Source organism: Pristiophorus japonicus, chromosome 16, assembly GCF_044704955.1.
Source record: "Pristiophorus japonicus isolate sPriJap1 chromosome 16, sPriJap1.hap1, whole genome shotgun sequence".
Taxonomy (NCBI): domain Eukaryota; kingdom Metazoa; phylum Chordata; class Chondrichthyes; family Pristiophoridae; genus Pristiophorus; species Pristiophorus japonicus.
The window spans coordinates 65,232,851-65,255,079 of NC_091992.1; the positions used below are offsets into that span (position 1 = coordinate 65,232,851).

At 48.8% G+C, this 22,229-nt stretch overlaps 1 protein-coding gene across 1 annotated transcript in view; it reads right to left on the reverse strand.

The window, feature by feature from the left end:
• LOC139227066 (SH2B adapter protein 2) overlaps nt 1-22,229 on the reverse strand; it is a 123,953-nt gene that overhangs the window by 90,297 nt on the left and 11,427 nt on the right. The gene's annotated exons all lie outside the window — the stretch shown is intronic.

The window sequence follows — 22,229 nt, forward strand, 5'->3', positions numbered from 1 at the left end:
ACAAACACTTTGTCCCCTATCTCATTCCACCTCCCCCTCGAATTTCGATCATAGTACTCAGTTAGCTTCCGGCACTTTGCCTCAACAATTTCATGCATTTCTGGGAGGATTAACGAGAGCCTAGCCTTTAAGGTCCGTTTCATCAATAGTTGCATGGGGGGGAGCCCCAGTCAACGAATGCGGACGAGATCTGTATGCCAGCAGCAGTCGCGACAGGCGTGGGACCTTGGATTTTAAGCATGCCTTGTTTAACGATTTGCACTGCTCGCTCCGTCTGGCCGTTGGAGGCCGGCTTGAACGGTGCCGTCTTAACATGATTTATGCCGTGGACAGCTATAAAATCTTGAAATTCTGCACTGGTGAAGCACGGACCATTATCACTGACCAATATGTCAGGAATTCCGTGCGTTGCAAACATGGTTCAAAGGCTCTCCACAGTGGTGGAGGTGGTGCTCGAGTTTAAAAAGGTGCACTCGATCCACTTTGAAAATGCATCGACAACTACGAGGAACATTTTGCCCATGAATGGGCCCGCATAGTCTACATGCACCCGCGACCACGGTTTGGTGGGCCAGGGCCAGGGGCTTAGTGGGGGCCTCCCTGGGGGCATTGCTGATTTGGGCACAAATGGTGCACCGCCGGACGCAGAGCTCCAAGTCCGCGTCAATGCCAGGCCACCAGACGTGGGATCTGGCTATGGCATTCATGAGAACGATCCCCGGGTGCTCGCGGTGGAGCTCCCGAACAAACGCCTCTCTGCCTCGCAAGGGCATAACTACTCGGCTGCCCCACATCAGGCAGTCTACCTGTAGTGAGAGTTTATGCATGCGCCTACCTGTAGTGAGAGTTTATGCTTGCGCCTATGGAAAGGTTTGATCTCCTCGGGGCAGGCATCGCGAGCCTCTGCCCAGTCACCAGTTAAAATACATCTTTTCACTAAGGATAATGTGGGGTCGCTGGTCGTCCAGGTTCTGATTTGGCGAGCCGTCATGGGCGATCCTGTGGATTCAAAGCTATTGATTGCCATGACTATCTCACATTCCTGTTCGTCAGACCCTTCCGTGGTTGCCAGGGGTAGCCTGCTAAGCCCGTCGGCACAGTTGTCTGTGCCTGGTCTGTGCCTTATTGTGTAGTCGTAAGACGCCAGCAGGAGTGCCCACCGTTGAATGCGCGCCGAGGCGTTGGCATTTATTGCCTTGCACTCGGATAGCAGAGACGTGAGGGGTTTGTGGTCGGTTTCTAACGCGAACTTGGCCCCGAAAAGATATCGGTGCATCTTTTTGACACCATACACGCACGCGAGCATCTCCTTCTCAACCATACCGTACCCGCGCTCCACCCGCGAAAGTGACCTGGAGGCATAAACAATGGGTTGTAATTTACCCGCATCATTGACATGCTGTAAAATGCACCCGACCCTGTATGCTGATGCATCACATGTAAGAACTAGGCTAAAACACTGTTGGAACATAGAAGGTTGCGTGCCTTATTGAAGGCGCATTCTTGGGCGTCCCCCCAAAACGAATCGCACCCCTTTCTGAGTAGCACATGGAGAGGCTCCAGCAGCGTGCTCAAGTTCTGCATAAAGTTCCCAAAGTAATTGAGTAGCCCGAGAAAGGCGCGCAGTTCCGAGACATTCCGGGGCCTGGGTGCCAGACGGTTTTGGATTCTGTCGGGCGGATTCCATCAGCGGCAATCCTTCTGCCCAAAAATTCAACCTCGGGCGCGAGAAACAGACACTTGGATTTCTTAACTCTTAGGCCTACCCGATCCAATCGACTTAGTACTTCCTCCAAATTGCGGAGATGGGAGACGGTGTCCCTGCCCGTGATGAGTATGTCATCTTGAAACACAACCGTCCCCGGGATGGACTTGAGCAGACTCTCCATGTTGCGCTGGAATATAGCAGCTACTGACCTGATGCCGAATGGGCATCGATTTTACATAAAAGGCCTCGATGTGTGTTGATGGTGGTGAGTAGCTTAGACTCTTCGGTCAGTTCTTGCGTCATATACGCAGATGTGAGATCTAGTTTCGAGAAAAGTTTTCCTCGAGCCAATGTGGCAAATAGGTCCTCCGCTCTGGGCAGCGGGTATTGGTCCTGTCGGGAGACTCTGTTTATGGTAGACTTGTAATCCCCACAGATTCGTACGGATCCATCAGGCTTCATGACGGGGACAATGGGACTTGCCCAGTCGCTAAATTCCACGGGTGGGATAATGCCTTCCCGCAGAAGCCGGTCCAGTTCGTATTCAATCTTTTCCCTCATAACATAAGGCACAGCTCTGGCCTTGTGATGGACCGGTCTGGCATCCTGTGTGATGTAGATTTTAACTTTAGTCCCTTTGAAGGTGCCCACACCTGGCTGAAAAAGATGTTCAAAACGACTTAGAACTGTTGAGCAGGAGGTCCGTTCCTCTGACGACATGGTGTGAACATCATCCCATTTCCAATTTAGTTTTGCCAGCCAGCTTCTCCCCAACAGTGCTGGGAGATCTCCAGGGACAATCCACAGGGGAAGTTGGTTCACCGTCCCTTTGTGTGTGACAGAGAGCATGGCGCTGCCAAGGACTGGGATGATTTCTTTGGTATAGGTCCTTAGTTTGGTGTCGATCTTTGTGAGTTTTGGTCTGTTGCTTTTGTGCGGCCACAGCTGTTCAAATTGTTGGACGCTCATGAGAGATTGACTAGCTCCCGTGTCCAGTTCCATGTTGACAGGTATCCCGTTGAGTAGGACCCTCATTATTATTGGAGGCGTCTTGTTGTAAGAACAGTGGACATTGATCGTGTTGACCCGCTGTATCCCAGCGTCCCGGGCACTGTTCCCACCGTTTTCTGGTCCGCTTTCTGAATCTTCCAATTCATATACCAGCCGAGCTGCTGTTTTTCTGTACATGCGGGCCAGATGCCCTGTATAGTTGCAGTTTCTGCAAACAGCATGCTGAAATCGACACCCCCTTGTTGAGTGCCTTCCCCCACATCTCCAGCACAAACCGCTTCCATTGTTTCCGAAGGATGAGCTGCGTCTGGCTGATCTCTCTTGAGCTTCTCTCAGTCTGTGGTTGATTGCTCGCATTGTGGGTTGATGAGGTGTGAACGGCCGTTCCTGTGGTCCTTGATGGCTTCTGACACCACTGCCTGCTGTTGAAGGCCTGCGCTCCTGCCTTTGTCTGTGTGTAGGAGTAGCGGCTCGTTTCACGCTGTGAACCCCTTGTTCTGATGTTTCGTTAGTTGTCGTACCCGCAGTATAGATCAACCTCGTTTCTTCTTTTCCTGCCAAGAATGTCTGTGCGACCAGTGCTGCTGCCTCTAGGGTCAAGTTCTTGGTCTCTATAAGCTTTCGGAATATGCCTGCATGGCCTATTCCTTCAGTAGAAAAGTCTCTCAGTACTTCTCTCCTTAGTTCATCGGAGAACTCACATAAACTAGCCAGCCTCCGAAGTTCCGCCACAAAGTCAGGTATGCTCTGGCCCACACAGCGTCTGTAGTTGTACAACCTGTGTCTGGCCATGTGTAGGCTTCTCGCTGGCTTCAGGTGGTCTCTCACCAGTGTGCTGAACTCCTCAAACGACTTGCTTGCTGGTTTCTCGGGTGCCAGCAGGTCCTTCATTAAGGCGTATGTTTTCGAGCCACAGCTGGCCAAGAGATGGGCTCTTCTCTTGTCTGCCGTATCGTCGCCCAACCAGTCTTTGGTTACAAAGCTTTGCTGGAGCCTTTCTATAAAGTCCTCCCAATTGTCTCCAGCATTGTAGCTGGAGCTGTTGGTAGCCATTCTGTGGATTCTGTGATCCCGTAACTCGTCGCCACTGTAAAGTCCTGACCCTGCAGTACAGACTTACACGAGGCACATTCTGAAGTCAAGTCACACTGGACCTGCACCTTTATTACACAGCTCTCAAGTGCCACACTTGCCTGAGACTTGCCTTTATATACCTGTGTGGAACAGGTATGCAGTGTCACCTGCAAGTGCACCCCTGGTGGTAAAGTATGCTTGTGGTTACAGGTCACATCTAGTTACAGTCATGTATAGCATGGTAAGAGACAGTTATATACAGTAGTGTGAGATACATGACAATTCTGATGTGTTTCTCACCCTTTCTTGTCCCTTTCCTCACTTCCCTGTTGGCATGGCCAGAGTTACGCCTGAAAGGACCGTGCAGGTTACCCCTGAAATCTCCGCACCCTCCCCCTGTGTCACCATGTGCCCAGTCAGAGAGCAGTGTCTGCTGATTCCTTCCCCCGTCAATGGGAAAGCGAATGTTGCGGGGTGTAAAACAGGGATCCGATTGGCTGTTGGTTCTGCCCAGCCGCCCATGAGGAAATGTTAGCACACGGTGTGCAGGAACGGCAGGCATTGAGATGGCCAATACACAGCGGGTCCACCCTTCACTATTCTCACAGTATCCTCAACTATTCTTTCTGCATCTTCGAGGACTGGCCTCTCGCAAAACCTCGCTCTCATAATCAAGATAAATATTGGACCCTGGCCAAGTCTTTGATTTTTTTTGATGCCAAAAATCACTGTGTTGGGCTGACAGCTGCTGGATTTTTAGGGTTGGGATTTCCCTGTACAGACTCATTATTACAATCAGATAAAATAATGACACAGTATTAAAGGGAATCTGGCAGGGTGGAGTGGAAGCTGGGTAAAGCACAGTACCCAGAGCAGTGTCAATGGGTGATGACGTTCAAACTGGAGGGATGTAAACAGGGATCCGTGCTGGGGCCATTGCTCTTGTCAATATAGATAAATATAAATGATCTGAACTTGGGAATAGGGGTATATCTAAATTGTAAATATAAAAATAGGGACATGTTTAAATGAAGAGGAAGGGAAGGTGGACAGGGATAGGTTAGTAGATCGGGCATTTAACGGCAGATAACATTTAATGTAGAGAAGGGCAAGGTGACACATTTTGGGACTAAGAATAAGGAAACGAAAGCTACATTAATAAAAGGAGTTGAGAAGCAGGGAGACTGAGGGGTTCATCGTTAAAAATGGGAGCAAAAGTTGATAAAACTAAAAAAAAATCAAAATTGACAGTAATTTTATAGATAGAGCTATAGCGAGAAAAATTCTGTTGTGCCCCATTTTGTGGCAGTAAGATCCAGGAGGCGGGACATTCTGGGCCAGGCAGAAGACCCACCCCGCTCACTAGCGCCCCCCAATGGAACTGGAGTGCAAAATAACACGCTCCACTCCCTTTCTGGGGGACAGGTCGGGAGTGGGGCACATAAACACATGACAATTATAAAGCAGGACTAGGCCATTCGGCCCCTCGAGCCTGCTCCGCCATTCAATAAGATCATGGCTGATCTTCCACCTCAACTCCACTTTCCTGCACTGTCCCCATATCCCTTGATTCCCTTAATATTCAAAAATCTATCGATCTCTGTCTTGAATATACTCAAAGACTGAGCCTCCACAGCCCTCTGGGGCAGAGAATTCCAAAGATTCACCACCCTCTGAGTGAAGATGTTTCTCCTCATCTCAGTCCTAAATGGCCGACCCCTTATTCTGAAGCTGTGACCCCTGGTTCTAGACTCCCCAGCCAGGGGAAGCATCCTCCCTGCATCTACCCTGTCAAGCCCTGTAAGAATTTTGTATGTTTCAATGAGATCACCTCTCATTCTTCTAAACTATAGAGAATATAGGCCTAGTCTACTCAATCTCTCCTCACAGAACAATCCCCCCCAGCCCAGGAATCAGTCTGGTGAACCTTCGTTGCACTCCCTCAATGGCATCTATATTTTTTCTTAGGTAAGGAGACCCAAACTATACAATACTCCAGGTGTGGTCTCACCAGGGCCCTATATAATTGCAGTAAGACATCTTTACTCTTATACTCAAATCCTCTTGTAATAAAGGCCAACATACCATTTACTTTCCTAATAGTTTGCTGTACCTGCATGTTAACTTTCAGTGATCCGTGTCCAAGGACACCCAGGTCCCTCTGAACACCAACATTTCCCAATCTCTCACCATTTAAAAAATACTCTGCTTTTCTATTTTTTCTACCAAAGTGGATAACTTCACATTTCTCCACATTATATTCCATTTGCCATGTTCTTGCCCACTCACTTAGCCTGTCTATATCCCCCTGAAGCCTCCTTGCATCCTCCTCACAATTTACATTCCCACCTAGCTTTGCATCATCAGCAAACTTGGATATATTACACTTGGTCCCCTCATCCAAATCATTGATACAGATTGTGAATAGCTGGGGCCCCAGCACTGATCCTTGTGGTACCCCATTGGTTACAGTCTGCCAACCCTAAAATGACCTGTTTATTCCTACTCTCTGTTTTCTGTCCGTTAACCAATTGTCAATCCATGCTAACATATTACCCCCAATGCCATGAGCCCTAATTTTGTTCAATAACCTCTTGTGTGGCACCTTATCGAATGTCTTCTGAAAATCCAAATACATCACATCCACTGGTTCCCCCTTATCTATTCTGCTTATTACAACCTCAAAAAACTCTAACTCAAACATGATTTCCCTTTCATAAATCCATGTTGACTCTGCCCAATCCTATTATTATTTTCTAAATGCCCTGTTACCACGTCCTTGATAATAGATTCTAACACTTTCCCTACTACTGATGTCAGGCTAACTGCTCTCTGGTTCCCCGTTTTCTCTCTCCCTCCTTTCTTAAAAAGCAGGGTTACATTTGCTACCTTCCCATCTAGGGAAAGGCCTAAGCTACAAACTCTGCAGTAATGAAAGGGTCCTCCCTGGACCTCTGGGAAGCGGGGGTACCATTCTAGAATCCATGGAACTTTGGAAGATGACAATCAATGCATCCACAATCTCTATAGCCACCTCTTTCCAAACCCCAGACGGACTGCGCTGAGGAACACTGCTGTGTAGGAGGGGCTCTGCCCTGAATTAAAGGGAAAGGTCGAAGCTGCAAACTCTTCAGTAATGAAAGGGTCCTCCCTGGACCACTGGGGAGCTGGGGTAACGTGCCAACAGCCTGGCACTCAAGCTATATTGGCAGCACCCTCTTCTCCAGTGAACGGGCGCTTGGCAAAATCAACTGATATTGTTTTGTATTGGCCGACACCTCCCCTTTAACTATTGCCCCGTGAGTGACCAGCTGCCCCTGAACCTGTCGCTGTCATCACCAGGCGTAGCCCAATTCAGGGTCTGGGGCGCTACGGGTTACCGCCGCAAGCTAAACTCATGCGGAATTTAGTGGGAGTCGTTCGCTGCGTCGTGCCCGGCGATAAGCTGTTTCCACCCTGTTAGCCTAACGAGAGGTGCAAATTACCCACATTTCTAGGCCTTAGAGTGGAATGTAAGCAAGGGGATAACATTAAACCTGGCCAAACCACTGGTTAGACTGCAGTACGAATAGTTTCAAAGACTTTACTTCAGGGAGGATGGCAAGCTTGTGGCGAGGGTGAGGGCAGTCACTGAGGTGATACTTGGGACCAAAGGCTTTAGTTTTAAAGAGAAACAGCAGCTCTTTTCATTCCAGCAGAGAAGGCAGTTAAGAGGAGAACTGGAGAGGGGAATGAGACGGGCAAACAGAGTGCGTGAGAAGAGGGATCAGCGGGTAAGATAACGGGAATCCAAAAGACTTTTACAAATATATCAATAGCAAAAGGGTAGTGAAAGGAAGGGTGGGGCCAAAAAGGAGATCTTCTTATGGAGGCAGAGGGCGTGGGGCTCACTAGAGAAGAGGATGCTGCCAATGCAGCAGTAAAGGAGGAGGCAGTAGCAATATATAGGATAAAAATAGATAAAGAGAAGTGGGAATGTTCGCTGATGACTGCACAGTGTTCAGTTCCACTCACAACTCCTCAGATAATGGAGCAGTCCATGCCCGCATGCAGCAAGACCTGGACAACATTCAGGCTTGGGCTGATAAATGGCAAGTAACATTCGTGCCACACAAGTGCCAGACAATGACCATCGCCAACAAGCGAGAGTCTAACCACATCCCCTTGATATTCAACAGCATTACCATCACCGAATCCCCCACCATCAACATCCTGGGGGTCACCAGTGACCAGAAACTCAACTGGACCAGCCACATAAATACTGTGGCAACAAGAGCAGGTCAGAGGCTGGGTATTCTGCGGCGAGTGTCTCACCTCCTGACTCCCCAAAGTCTTTCCACCATCTACACGGCACAAGTCAGGAGTGTGATGGAATACTCTCCACTTGCCTGGATGAGTGCAGCTCCAACAACACTCAAGAAGCTCGACACCATCCAGGACAAAGCAAAACTTCTGGAGACGATAATATGAGACAAAATTAATTGTCACTTGGAAAAATATGGGTTAATAAATTACAGCCAACATGGATTTGTTAAAGGAAAATTGTGTTTGACTAACTTGATTGAGTTCTTTGCTAAAATAACAGAGGGTGAGGGTCGTGTGTTTGGTGTTGCCTATACGGACTTTCAAAAGGCGTTGACAAAGTGCCATAATATAGACTTTTTAGCAAAATCGAAGCCCATGGGATTAAAGGGCCAGTGGCAGTGTGGATACAGAATTGGCTGAGGGACAGAGGACAGAGAGTGGTGGTGATCGGTTTTACAGACTGAAGGGAAGTATAGAGCGGTGTCCCCCCGCAGTCGGTATTACGGCCACTGCTCTTGTTCATTTATATTAATGACCTGGATTTGGGTATACAGGGAGTAATTTCAAAATGTGCCGATGATACGAAACTCAGAAATGTAGTAAGCAATGAGGAGGATAATAGCAGCCTTGAGGAGGACATGGACAGACTGGTGAGGTGGGCAGACACATGGCAGAGGAAATTTAACGCACAGAATTTATTATTTAGTAAATGTATTATTATATAGAAGTGTGAGGTGATGCATTTTGTTGGGAAGAATGAGGAGAGACAATATGAACTAAATGTTAAAGCAGGTGCAGGAACAGAGGAACCTGGCTGTGTACACAGACAGTCAACACAAAGGTGACACCACAAGTTGATGAGGCTATTAAAAAGCATACGAGGTCTAGCTTCAGTATTGTGTTCAATTCTGGGCACCACAATGCAGGAAGGATGTCTGAGCCTTAGAGAGGGTGTAGAGGAGATTTACTAGAATTGTAGTAATGATGCGGGACTTCAGTTACTTGAGAGACTAGCCAAAATGTGGTTGTTGTCCTTAGAGTATAGAAGGTTATGGGGAGATCAACATAATACGGAATACCAAGGGGCAGAAAACGCTAGTGGGAGTTGTGTACAGACCACCAAATAGTAGTAGTGAGGTTGGGGACAGCATCAAACAAGAAATTAGACATGCATGCAATAAAGGTACAGCAGTTATCATGGGTGACTTTAATCTACATATTGATTGGGCTAACCAAACTGGTAGCAATGCGGTGGAGGAGGTCTTCCTGGAGTGCATTAGGAATGGTTTTCTAGACCAATATGCCGAGGAACCAACCAGGGAGCTCGCCATCCTAGACTGGGTGATGTGTAATGAGAAAGGACTAATTAGCAACCTTGTTGTGCGAGGCCCCTTGGGGAAGAGTGACCATAACATGGTAGAATTCTTTATTAAGATGGAGAGTGACACAGTTAATTCAGAAACTAGGGTCCTGAACTTAAGGAAAGGTAACTTCGATAGTTTGAGGCATCAATTGGCTCGAATAGACTGGCAAATGATACTTAAAGGGTTGACGGTGGATAGGCAATGGCAAACATTTAAAGATCACATGGATGAACTTCAACAATTGTACATCCCTGTCTGGAGTAAAAGTAAAACGGGGAAGGTGGCTCAACCGTGGCTAACAAGGGAAATTAAGGATAGTGTTAAATCCAAGGAAGAGGCATATAAATTGGCCAGAAAAAGCAACAAACCTGAGGACTGGGAGAAATTTAGAATTCAGCAGCGGAGGACAAAGGGTTGAATTAAGAGGGGGGAAATAGAGTACGAGAAGAAGCTTGCCAGGAACATAAAAACTGACTGCAAAAGCTTTTATAGATATGTGAAGAGAAAAAGATTAGTGAAGACAAACGTAGGTCCCTTGCAGTTGGATTCAGGTGAATTTATAATGGGGAACAAAGAAATGGCAGACCAATTGAACAAATACTTTGGTTCTGTCTTCACGAAGGAAGACACAAATAACCTTCCGGAAGTACTAGGGGACCGAGGGTCTAGTGAGAAGGAGTAACTGAAGGATATCCTTATTAGCCGGGAAATTGTGATTGGGAAATAGATGGGATTGAAGGCCGATAAATCCCCAGGGCCTGATAGTCTGCATCCCAGAGTACTTAAGGAAGGGCCCTAGAAATTGTGGATGCATTGGTGATCATTTTCCAACAGTCTATCGACTCTGGATCCGTTCCTATGGACTGGAGGGTAGCTAATGTAACACCACTTTTTAAAAAGGGAGGGAGAGAGAAAGCGGGTAATTATTGACCGGTTAGCCTGACATCAGTAGTGGGGAAAATGTCGGAATCAATTATTAAGGATGAAATAGCAGCGCATTTGGAAAGCAGTGACAGGATCGGTCCAAGTCAGCATGAATTTATGCCCTGTCCTTATATACCTGTCTCTTCAAGTGCACCCCTGGTGGTAAGGTATGCTGGTGGTTACAGGTCATATCTTATTACAGTCAAGTATAGCATGTTAGGATACAGTTATACATAATAATGTAAAATACATGACAAAGGAAATGATCAGCCATAATCTTATTGAATGGCCTACTCCTGCACCTATTTTCTCTGTTTCTATTATGAAGGGTTTTGGTAGAGTAAATAAGGAAAAACTGTTTCTGTTATGTATCTGGACTTGTATATACTCTGTACAGCCACCAGAGGGCTCATTCCCCGGAGTCCCAAGGGATCTCATAATCCCTTGGGAGCACAGGTACTTAAGGGTGCTTCATAGGTTGGAGAGGCACTCTGGAGACCTGCAGCAAAAGACTACGGTCACACTTTACTTTGAGCTCATAGTGTTCTGTCTGACTCTTTCTTCATACACTACAACTGGCGAAGTGATACAGATAGCGAACCCAAAGATGCAGAGAACAGTGGGCATCCTGAAGAAATTATCGGAGGGAGATGATTGGGAAACTTTTGTGGAGCAACTCGACCAATACTTCGTGGCCAACGAGCTAGATGGGGAAGAGAGCACTGCCAAACATAGAGCGGTCCTCCTCACCGTCTGTGGGGCACCAACGTATGGCCTCATGAAGAATCTGCTCACTCCAGTGAAACCCATGGAGAAATCATACGATGGTCCGAGAGCATTTGAACCCGAAGAAAAGCGTTCTGATGGCAAGGTACCGCTTCTACACCTACAAAAGGTCTGAAGGCCAGAAAGTAGCGAGTTATGTCGCCGAGCTAAGACGCCGAGCAGGACATTGCGAATTTGAAGGACATTTGGAGCACATGCTCAGAGACTTTTTCGTACTTGGCATTGGCCACGAAACCATACTTCGCAAACGTTTGACAGTAGAGACCCCAACCTTGAGTAAGGCCATAGCGCTAGCCCAGGCGTTCATTGCCACCAGTGACAATACTAAGAAAATCTCTCAGCACACAAGTGCTGCTACAAGTACTGTGAACAAAGTGATGTTGTTTTCGAATCGTAACGTACAGGGCGGGTCACACATGCCTGCATCTACATGTCCGCAGATGTCTCAGAGTCCACCATCATGGGTGACAAATGCAAGGCCATTAACACCTTGTTGGCGCTGCGGGGGTGATCATCGTTTCCATTCATGCCAATTCAAAGGATACATTTGCAAGGGCTGTGGAACAATGGGACACCACCAACGAGTGTACAGGCAAGCTGCTAGGCCTGCTAAACCTGCAAACCACCACGTTGCAGAGGAGGACAAATCCACGAGGATCACGATGAAACAGAACCTCTGATAGAGGAGGCAAAGGTACATGGGGTGCACACATTCACCACGAATTGTCCCCCGATAATGCTGAAGGTTGAACTAAATGGACTCCCAGTGTCAATGGAGCTGGACACGGGCGCGAGCCAGTCCATCATGGGCAAAAAGACTTTCGAACGGTTGTGGTGCGACAAGGCCTCAAGGCTAGTCTTAACTCCAATTCGTACGAAACTAAGAACTTACACGAAAGAACTGATTCCTGTAATCGGCAGTGCTACTGTAAAGAGGAGCGGTGCACAAGCTGCCACCCTGGGTGCTACCGGGCGATGGTCCCACGCTGCTCGGCAGGAGCTGGCTGGGAAAGATAAGCTGGAACTGGGACGACATCCGAGCGCTATCGCCCGCTGACGACAGTTCATGTGCACAGGTCTTAAACAAGTTTCGTTCTCTGTTCGAACCAGGCATCGGGAAATTCCAAGGAGCAAAACTGCATATCCACCTAATTCCGGGGGCACGACCCATTCATCACAAGGCGAGAGCAGTACCGTACATGATGAAAGGGTAGAAATCAAGCTAGACCGGCTACAAAGTGAGGGCATCATCTCACCTATCGAGTTCAGCTAGTGGGCCAGTCCTATTGTCACAGTCCTCAAGGGAGACGGCACCATTAGAATCTGTGGCGATTACAAAGTAACTATCAATCGTTTCTCCCTGCAGGACCAATACCCACTTCCAAAAGCCGACGACCTCTTTGCAACGCTGGCGGGAGGAAAGACGTTCACGAAGCTAGACCTGACCTCAGCCTACATGATGCAGGAACTGGAGGAATCATCGAAGGCCCTCACCTGCATCAACACACACAAAGGTCTTTTTGTTTATAACAGATGCCCGTTTGGAATCCGATCAGCTGCGGCGATATTCCAGAGAAACATGGAAGGTTTACTGCACACCATGGTCTTCCAAGATGACATCTTGGTCACAGGTCGGAACACAGTCGAGCATCTGCAGAACCTGGAGGAGGTTCTAAGTCGGCTCAACTGTGTGGGGCTCAGGTTAAAACGCTCGAAGTGCATTTTCCTGGTGCCTGAAGTGGAGTTCTTGGGAAGGAGGATTGGCGGAGGGCATCAGGCCCACCAACGCGAAGACGGAGGAAATCGAGAACGCACCAAGGTCACAGAATGTGACAGAGCTGCAGTCGTCCCTGGGGCTCTTGAACTACTTTGGTAACTTCTTACCGGGTCTCAGCACACTGCCAGAGCCACTACATGTCTTACTACGAAAAGGGGATGAATGGGTTTAGGACAAAAGCCAAGAAAATGCCTTTGTAAAAGTGAGAAAATTGTTATGCTCAAACAAATTGCTTGTGTTGTATGATCCATGTAAGCGTTTGGTACTAGCATGTGATGGGTCGTCATATGGCATTGGGTGTGTATTGCAACAAGCTAATGATTTCGGGAAACTGCAACTGGTTGCTTATGCATCTAGGAGTCTGTCTGAGGCTGACAGAGCCTACAGCATGATTGAAAAAGAAGCGTTAGCGTGTGTCTATGGGGTAAAGAAAATGCATCAATACCTGTTTGGGCTAAAATTCGAATTGGAAACTGACCATAAGCCACTTATATCCCTGTTTTCCGAAAGCAAAGGGATAAATACCAATGCATCGGCCCGCATCCAGAGATGGGCGCTCACGTTGTCCGCATACAACTATGGCATCCGCCACAGGCCAGGCACATAAAACTGCGCCCATGCTCTCAGTAGGCTGCCATTGCCCACCACGGGGGTGGAAATGGTGCAGCCCGCAGATTTAGCCATGGTTATGGAAGCATTTGAGAGTGAGCAATCACCCGTCACTGCCTGGCAGATCAAAACCTGGACAAGCCAGGACCCCTTATTATCCCTAGTCAAAAGCTGTGTGCTTCACGGGAGCTGGTCCAGTGTCCCAGTGGAAATGCAGGAAGAGATAAAGCCGTTCCAGCGACGCAAAGATGAAATATCTAGACAGGCAGACTGCCCTCTGTGGGGCAATAGAGTAATGGTCCCCAAGAAGGGCAGAGACACCTTCATCAATGACCTCCACAGTACCCACCCAGGCATCGTAATGATGAAAACGATAGCCAGATCCCATGTGTGGTGGCCCGGTATTGATGCAGACTTAGAGTCCTGCATTCACAGATGTAATACATGCTCGCAGTTAAGCAATGTACCCAGGGAGGGGCCGCTAAGTTTATGGTCTTGGTCCTCGAAACCGTGGTCTAGGGTACACGTCGACTATGCAGGCCCATTCTTGGGTAAAATTTTCCTTGTGTTTGTAGACGCGTACTCCAAGTGGATTGAATGTGAGATAATGTCGGCTAGCATGTTCGCTGCCACCACTGAAAGCCTGCGGACCATGTTTGCCACACATGGCTTACTTGATGCCCTGGTGAGCGACAACGGGCCATGTTTTACCAGTGCTGAATTCAAAGAATTTATGACCCGTAACAGATCAAACATGTCACATCTGCCCCATTTAAACCTGCGTCCAATGGTCAGGCAGAGAGTGCAGTGCAAACCATCAAACAAGGCTTGAAGAGGGTAACTGAAGGCTCACTGCAGACTCGTCTATCCCGAGTCCTGCTTAGCTACCGCACGAGACCCCACTCACTCACTGGGATCCCACCTGCTGAACTGCTCATGAAAAGAGCACTTAAGACAAGGCTCTCGTTAGTTCACCCTGATCTACATGAACAGGTAGAGAACAGGCGGCTTCAACAAAGTGCATACCATGATAGTGCAAATGTGTCACCCGAGATTGAAGTCAATGATCCTGTATTTGTATTAAATTATGGGCAAGGTCCCAAGTGGCTTCTTGGCACTGTCGTGGCCAAAGAGGGGAGCAGGGTGTTTCGGATCAAACTTTCAAATGGACTCATTCACCGGAAACACTTGGACCAAATCAAACTCAGATTCACGGACTACCCTGAGCAACCCATCTTGGACCCTACCTTTTTTGATCCCCCAACATACACACCAGTGGCAACCGACACCACGGTTGACCACGAAGCAGAACCCATGGTCCACACAGCCCTGCAGGGCCCAACACACCAGGCAGCCCAGCAAGGCCAGCTGCACAGCAGCCCAGCGAGGGCCCAACAAATGATTCAACAACACCAGCTTTCACACCGAGACGATCAACCAGGGCAAGAAGGGCCCCAGATCGACTCACTTTGTAAATAGTTACACTATTGACTTTAGGGGGGAATGTTGTTATATATGTGAACTTGTATTTACTCTGTACAGCCACCAGAGGGCTCATTCCCCGGAGTCCCAAGGGATCCCATAATCCCTTGGGAGCACAGGTATTTAAGGAGGCCTCACAGGTTGGAGAGGCACTCCGGAGACCTGCAATAAAAGACTAAGGTCACACTTCACTTTGAGCTCAGTGTTCAGTCTGACTCTTTCTCCATACACTACAGTTTCCAGCGACAGGAGGGTCATTAACCAGAGGACACAGATTTAAGGTGATTGTTAAAAGAACCAGAGGCGAGATACAGAGAATTGTGTTTTATGCAGCGAGTTGTTGTATCGGGAACGCGGTGCCTGAAAGGGCGGTGGAAGCAAATTCAACAGTAACGTTCAAACGGGAACTGGATAAATATTTAAAGGTAAAAATGTTCAGGGCTGTGGGAAAAGAGCGGGGCTAATTGGATCGCTCTTTGAATGAGCTGGCACAGGCATGATGGCAGCATGGCCTCCCTCTGAGCTGTAATTCTATGATTCAAGAAGATTTGATGTAAGTGTTCAAAATTATGAGAGGTTTTATTAAGATAAATCAGGATTTTTTTCCTTCCTTCCTCTCTCCCTCCCTCCAGTGGTCTGTGGGGGTTCGGAGCCACTCGAAGTTGCCAACTATTTTTAGAGGAGATCTTGTGGATTTTTGGGGGTGGGGTGGCTTCTGAGTGAGGTTCCCCAGCAGCAGCCAGTTAGACAGTGAACTAAAGGCCTCACAGGCTGCTCCTGATTCCACGGTAAACCCTGCTGGGGGCGGGGGGGGGAGGGGGCAATACATGGTGAGTCAATCCGTCGAAGCACCAAATCTAGGCATGGGCGGTACAGCTCATCTCAGGCTCTCGGGTCACGACCCCCAGGAGAATCAGCCCCGACACTGGTCTCACTTTGCACCCTAGCACTGCCTGTGACCAACTTCCTCAAACATAGATGTCCTGAGCCAAAGTCAGACAGGCTGTGGACCGGGTTACTTGGCTGGATGATCAGTAAAAATGAACAATAAGTGAAACAGGAAAGAAAGTGTATAGCTCTGTGACCGCACCGATTGATATTTACTCTCAGAGCTCGGCCCTACACATGTGACACAAAGATGTCTCTGGCCGCCCAGGACTTAATGACCAGATCTTGCTCTTGAAAGTTCTGGGCTTGAAACAACAGCTGAGATAATGGATATATGAATGTGCTTGTGTGAAATGCCTCTCATTTAAAGTAAGTGTGGACTAATGAGTGGGCTCGGAAGATTAGGAGTGGCTTCTTTTGTACTGTAATGCTCATTGTCACTAACTCACAGAGAGGCTCCCTGCACATCACTATCGACATTTAACCAAAAAGATCATTTGTGAGTTGTGGCAATTTGTAATTTTCTCCGGGGCCGAAATTCAGCAGCACAAGAAATGATTTTTTCTCTGTACTTACCGCGGATCCTTGATGCGGTCGGGAGAGCCATTTTCAGGATTATGAAATGTTTTCAAAGTCCCAGAGGAATTGTCATAATGAGGGCAGACCACCATAGAGTGAAAGACAGGCTGAGGGTCTGAATTTGGGTCGGACCGGGACTCTGCCTCTGTCAATCAGCGGCGGAGCGGTGGTGACATCACAGCACACGTGCGTCACCACACTCGCTCCCCTCCGTTAACAGGCAGAGAATCGGGCATTTTTGTATCTTCGGCCACCGGGCCACCAGGGAGGGTTTGGGCCGGGCCAGCAGCCTGGTACCCAAGAGGGGGAGCCAGGCTGCCCATTGGCAGCCCGGCAGAACCCATGGGCACTACCTTGCCGGCTGATCGGGAAGTTGGCCGGCAAAAATAACAACATGGCAGTGGGCCCTCCCCTTGACGGGTCACTGTGATGCCGGGCCGCACACAGCGAGGAAACGGAGCACCGATCAAGAAAGCTGTCGGGGGCACCGCATGGCGAGGGATCGATTTCTGCAGCTGAACATTGGTCGGAAGATTTTTCAGGTGAGGGAGAGTGGCGGTGCGCGTTCTGGTGACACGCTTGCGGCGGTTGGCAGTATCCGGTCAGAATCGGGTCCAGGCCGAAAAACCCCCGACCTGAATTTGGGTCGGGGCGGCCAGTTGACCCCAAAATGGCGGATACAGGATTCCCACGCATGGCTGCCGCAAACGGGCGGTAACGGGTCTTTCTGAGACCCTGAATTTCAGCCCCTCAATGTCCTGGGAAAAATGAAAGCATTTCTGTGTAAAACAATATGCAAACTCCAATTGTTCATTTATAACTGTGCCAGCAAACAAAATGGCAGCTTGTATCAACAACGCTGGATTGGGAGCAGAGAGGCTTGTATGGACTTTTCAATCCTGCTAATCTAACTGCACAAAGGACACAGTGTGTATTCAGCCTGACTTTTAGCAAAACCCAATCTTAGCATTCACTGAAGAATCTGTGAATTCTGCGATCAATGGAGCTGCTTTGAACATTCAATTTTGTTGAGAAGAATGCCAAATTGCTGTGTGCCAGTGCACGTAACAATGTGTGAGGCCTGAGTTGGCAGAGCCAGAAGATCCAGTGCCTGCTGCGATCGACGGGGACACTGAAAGCCAAGCATGGATACAGAGAGGCTGTGCTCCAATAAACACACATTGGGCCTGTTTTCCACTGAGCCATCTCAAACCCACAGCTGACAGGATTGCTGATGCTGACTATTTCTATGGCAACATGCCGACTTTTTGATTAGAAAGACTTGTCAACCCTTTTGTCGGTTTATTGGCACTTCCTGAGAAAAATCAGCTTTCCTGCACTTGAATTGGAGGTGGTCAGCACCACCCAATCAGATCATTTGGAGGACAGGACTGGAGCTTGATTGGTTAGATGATGAGGCTGAAGCCTTTCAGAACCAATCAAATAAATGTTGCCATCTCCTCGTATTGGTTGCACACAAACTTGAGGCAGGAAGTGTTCTGAGAGAGGTTGATGGATTCGGAGAGTCGAGATTAAAGGTATGTTTCTTTAGTTTTTGCCAACAAGGAAGAAATAAAATACCTGAAAAAGAAGCTCCATGGGGCATTCCTAGTTCTTGTGTTATGTGAAGGCTTATTTTCTCCAAGGCTACAATTAATTTTCCATGGCTTGTAAAAGACCAGACAAAGCGATCAGTTAATGGAGTTTCAACAACAACTTACATTTATATATCACCTTTAACGTAGTAAAACGTCCCAAGGCGCTTCACAGGAGCATTATCAACCAAAATATGGCACCGAGCCACATAAGGAGATATTAGGGCAGGTGATCAAAGTTTGGTCAAAGAGCCAGGCTTTAAGGAGCATCTTTAAAGGAGGAAAGAGAGGCAGAGTGGTTTAGGGAGGGAGTTCCAGAGCTTGGGACCCATGGCAGTCACGGCCACCGATGGTGGAGTGATTAAAATCAGGGATGCTCAGGAGGGCAGAATTAGAGAAGTGCAGAGATCAGGGGGTTGAGGGGCTGGAGGAGATAACAGAGATAGGGAGGGGTGAAGCCAAGTAGGGATTTGAAAACAAGGATGAGAATTTTAAAATCCAGGTGTTGCTGAGCTGGGAGCCAATGTAGATCAGTGAGCTCCGAGCGTGATGGGTGGATGTGAGTTAGGAAAGGGGCAGCAGTGTTTTGGATGAGTTTCAGTGTATGGAATGTGGAAGGTGGGTGGCCAGCCAGGAAGGAGGTAGCAATGGATGAGGGTTTCAGCAACAGAAGAGCTGAGGCAGGCAGAGTCGAGCCATGTTACGGAGGTGGAAATAGGCAGTCTTGTGATGCTGTGGATATGTGGCCGGAAGCTCATTTCGGCGTCAAATATGACCCCAAGATTGTGAACAGTCTGGTTCAGCCTGAGGCAGGAGTTGGGGAGAGGGATGGAGTCAGTGGCTAGGGAATGGAGTTTGTGGCGGAGACCGAAAACAATGGCCTCGGTCTTCCCAATATTTAGTTGGAGTGAATTTCCACTCATCCAGAACTGGATGTCGGACAAGCAGTCTGACAATTTAGAGACCAAGGTGCGGTCGAGAGAAGTGATGGTGAGGTAGAGCTGGGTGTCATCAGAGTACATGTGGAAACTGACGCTGTGTTTCCGGATGATGTCACCAGGGGGCAACACGTAGATGAGTATAGGAGAGGCCCAAAGATAAATCCTTGGGGGACACCAGAGGTAATAGGGGTGGGGGAAGGTTGGGATTGGGGGTTGGGGCGGCGGGGAGAGGGTTGGGGGTTGGGGCGGGGGGGCAGGTGGGGTGATGGAAGGTTGAGGCCTGGGGGTTGGGGCAGGGGGGGTGGGAGAGGGTTGGGGGACAGGGGAGGGTTGGGGGTTGGGGGGTGCGGGGGAGAGTTGAAGCCTTGGGGTTGGGGCAGGGGGGGTTGGGGGACAGGGGAGGGTTGGGGGTTGTGGGGGGCGGGGGAGAGTTGAGGCCTGGGGGGTTGGGGCGGGGGGGCAGCGGGGGAGGGTTGGGGGTTGGGTTAGGGCAGGGCAGGGCGGTGGGGGATCTGAGGAGGGGGGGAAGCCTGGGAAGCCAGATTTCCCACAGGCCTTGCCGACTTTACCGACAGGGCCTAATTTGAATGTTAGGCTGGCTGTGTTGGGCCTTAGTTGCGAGGGGTTGCTTCGGGAGAGGGATCATGGGAGGGGGGGGGTCGGGAATTGGTGGGAGCAGCAGCCAGCAATGGGGGGGGGGGGGAAAAGAGTGGATCAGCGGGGGCAGGTGGGGGGTTGCACAATTAAGTCGGGGATCGCGGGGAAGGGTCGGGGATCGCGGGGAGGTCGGGAGCTGGGGATCGCAGGGAGGTCGGGAGCCGGGGATCGCAGGGAGATCGGGGGTCGGGGATCACGGGGAGGGGTCGGTGATCACGGGGAGGGGTCAGGGGTCGCAGGGAGGGATCGGCCAGGGATGGGGTGGAGGCGGTGTGCAGATGATCGGCGACCTCATCATCATTGTTGGGGGGGGTGGGTGGTGAAGAGACTTGGGGAGGGGTCTCCGATCACGGGGGAGGAATAGGCAGGGTCCGTGGTTCCAGGAAGTGGATATAAAGCCACTTACCTCCTGGATGCGGCAGTCCCGCCTCTGTTTAACTGCCAGGTTTCACGAATTGTGTGAAACGCATCCACAGGAAGTTAAATTCAAAATGGAGGTGGAAATAGTGGCTTCCAGCCTCATTACAATATTTAAATTGAGGTATTGCCCCCTGGGAGCGGGTTGGTCGCCTATCCCCTGCCCCGACCCCCAACCCCCGCCCCCCCCGCCACCGGCCCCGTCCCAACTCCGGCAAAACTGAAGTAGGCGGGTTGGAGGCGGGATCAGGTCGGGATTCACATCTTTAACAATTTAACTGCCCCCTCGCTCCAAACCCTACCCATCTTCTTTCGGGGAAAATTATTCCAGTAAGTGCAGTGGTGCAGGAGTCTGGGAAATCCCCCACCAATAATCACTGAAAAATACCCCAGGGTCTATGGGAACCCTACCCTATAACAATCCTGCAGGGTCTGGGGAACCCCACCCTATAATAATCCCCAGGGTCTGGGGAACCCCACCCTATAATAATCCTGCAGGGTCTGGGGAACCCCACCCTATAATAACTACAATAATCTGAATATCTGACCCCTGCTATCGGACGGTACTCAGTGACTCAGAGCTTAGTTTGATTTTAGGATCCTAGCTGCTGTTTGTAACAGTAAATTGTTTGAATATCAGTAAACAATGAACGGAACCATGGTAATAGAATATGGTCACACACTGTATACATTATTTAAGAATAACGTCCTGTGTAAGATGTTGGAAATTGATGGTGTATTGGGGCTGTCTATGATTCCATGTCCCTTGGTCCTGAATGTAGTTCTTTACATGGATTTAATGATGCTCTATATCTTTATGTGGGACCCTCAGCTTCAGTGACTTGTTTTGACGTGTATTGTAAGGTCACCGCTATATCGATCTGATACTCTGCAGAAACACTTGCGAGGCAAAGAACATGGGTTCACTTGTTGGTCATTAAAAACATCTATTTACAATATGTGTGAGATTCCTGTGATGGGATGGGTGTGAGATTCCTGTGATGGGATGGGTGTGAGATTCCTGTGATGGGATGGGTGTGAGATTCCTGTGATGGGTGTGAGATTCCTGTGATGTGATGGGTGTGAGATTCCTGTGATGGGTGTGCACTTTAAGAGTTTGGGATCTATAGTGAAGTTCCTTACAATCATTCCGGTCTGACAGCAATGCTGAGTCAGCGTGCCTGTCTTACAGGTGATCAAACTCAGTTAACATCGGATGAATGTAACAAACCGGATGGAAAGGGTTAATCAGAGATTCCTGCAGCTAAGTTGAAGTTTGCTGTGTAGTAATGAAGCAGAGAGGAAGATGGGGAGATATTTTACGCAGCGAGTTGTGATCTGGAGCACACTGCCTGAAAGGGCGGTGGAAGTAGATTCAATAATAACTTTCAAGAGGGAATTGGATAAAAACATGAAGGGGAAAATGTTCAGGGCTATGTGGAAAGAGCAGCGAGTGGGATTAATTGGATAGTTCTTTCAAAAAGGCTCGATGGGTGAATGGCTCCTCCTGTGCTGTAAGATTGACTGTCTGTTTGTTTGCTTGCTGTGGGTGGTGGGGGATTAGTTAAGCCGCGGTCACGGTGCACAAACTCATATTACAGCCATCAACATCCAGAGAGAACATGAGGAGTGGCATTAATAATCAATGCGTGCGATAGATTGCAACCCCAGACTGCAGGGAGCCAATCAGATCAACCTGAGAGCCATGGGTTCCCAGAAGTGCAGAAGACATTCCTTTGGGGTTTGAGTGGAGGTTCTATGTGTTAATTTTGGATGGTCTGATGTATCTGTTATATTAACAATCATAGAATCAGAGACACTTACAGCAGAGAAGGAGGCCATTCGGCCCATTGTGCCTGTGCTGGCTCTGTGAAAGAGCAGTTGTGTTTAGTCCCACATCTCTACTTTTTATCCGTAACCCTGTAAGTGCCTCATCCTCAAGTCCCAGTCCCACTCCCTTTTACAATGATTCACGGTACCAGCTTCCACCACCTTTCAGGTAGAGCATTTCAGATCCCCACAACAATTCTCTTCTCCCCTCTAGATCTTTTCCCAATGAATTTTAAATCCATGACCTCTGATTATTTCTCTATCTACTCTATCAAAACCCCT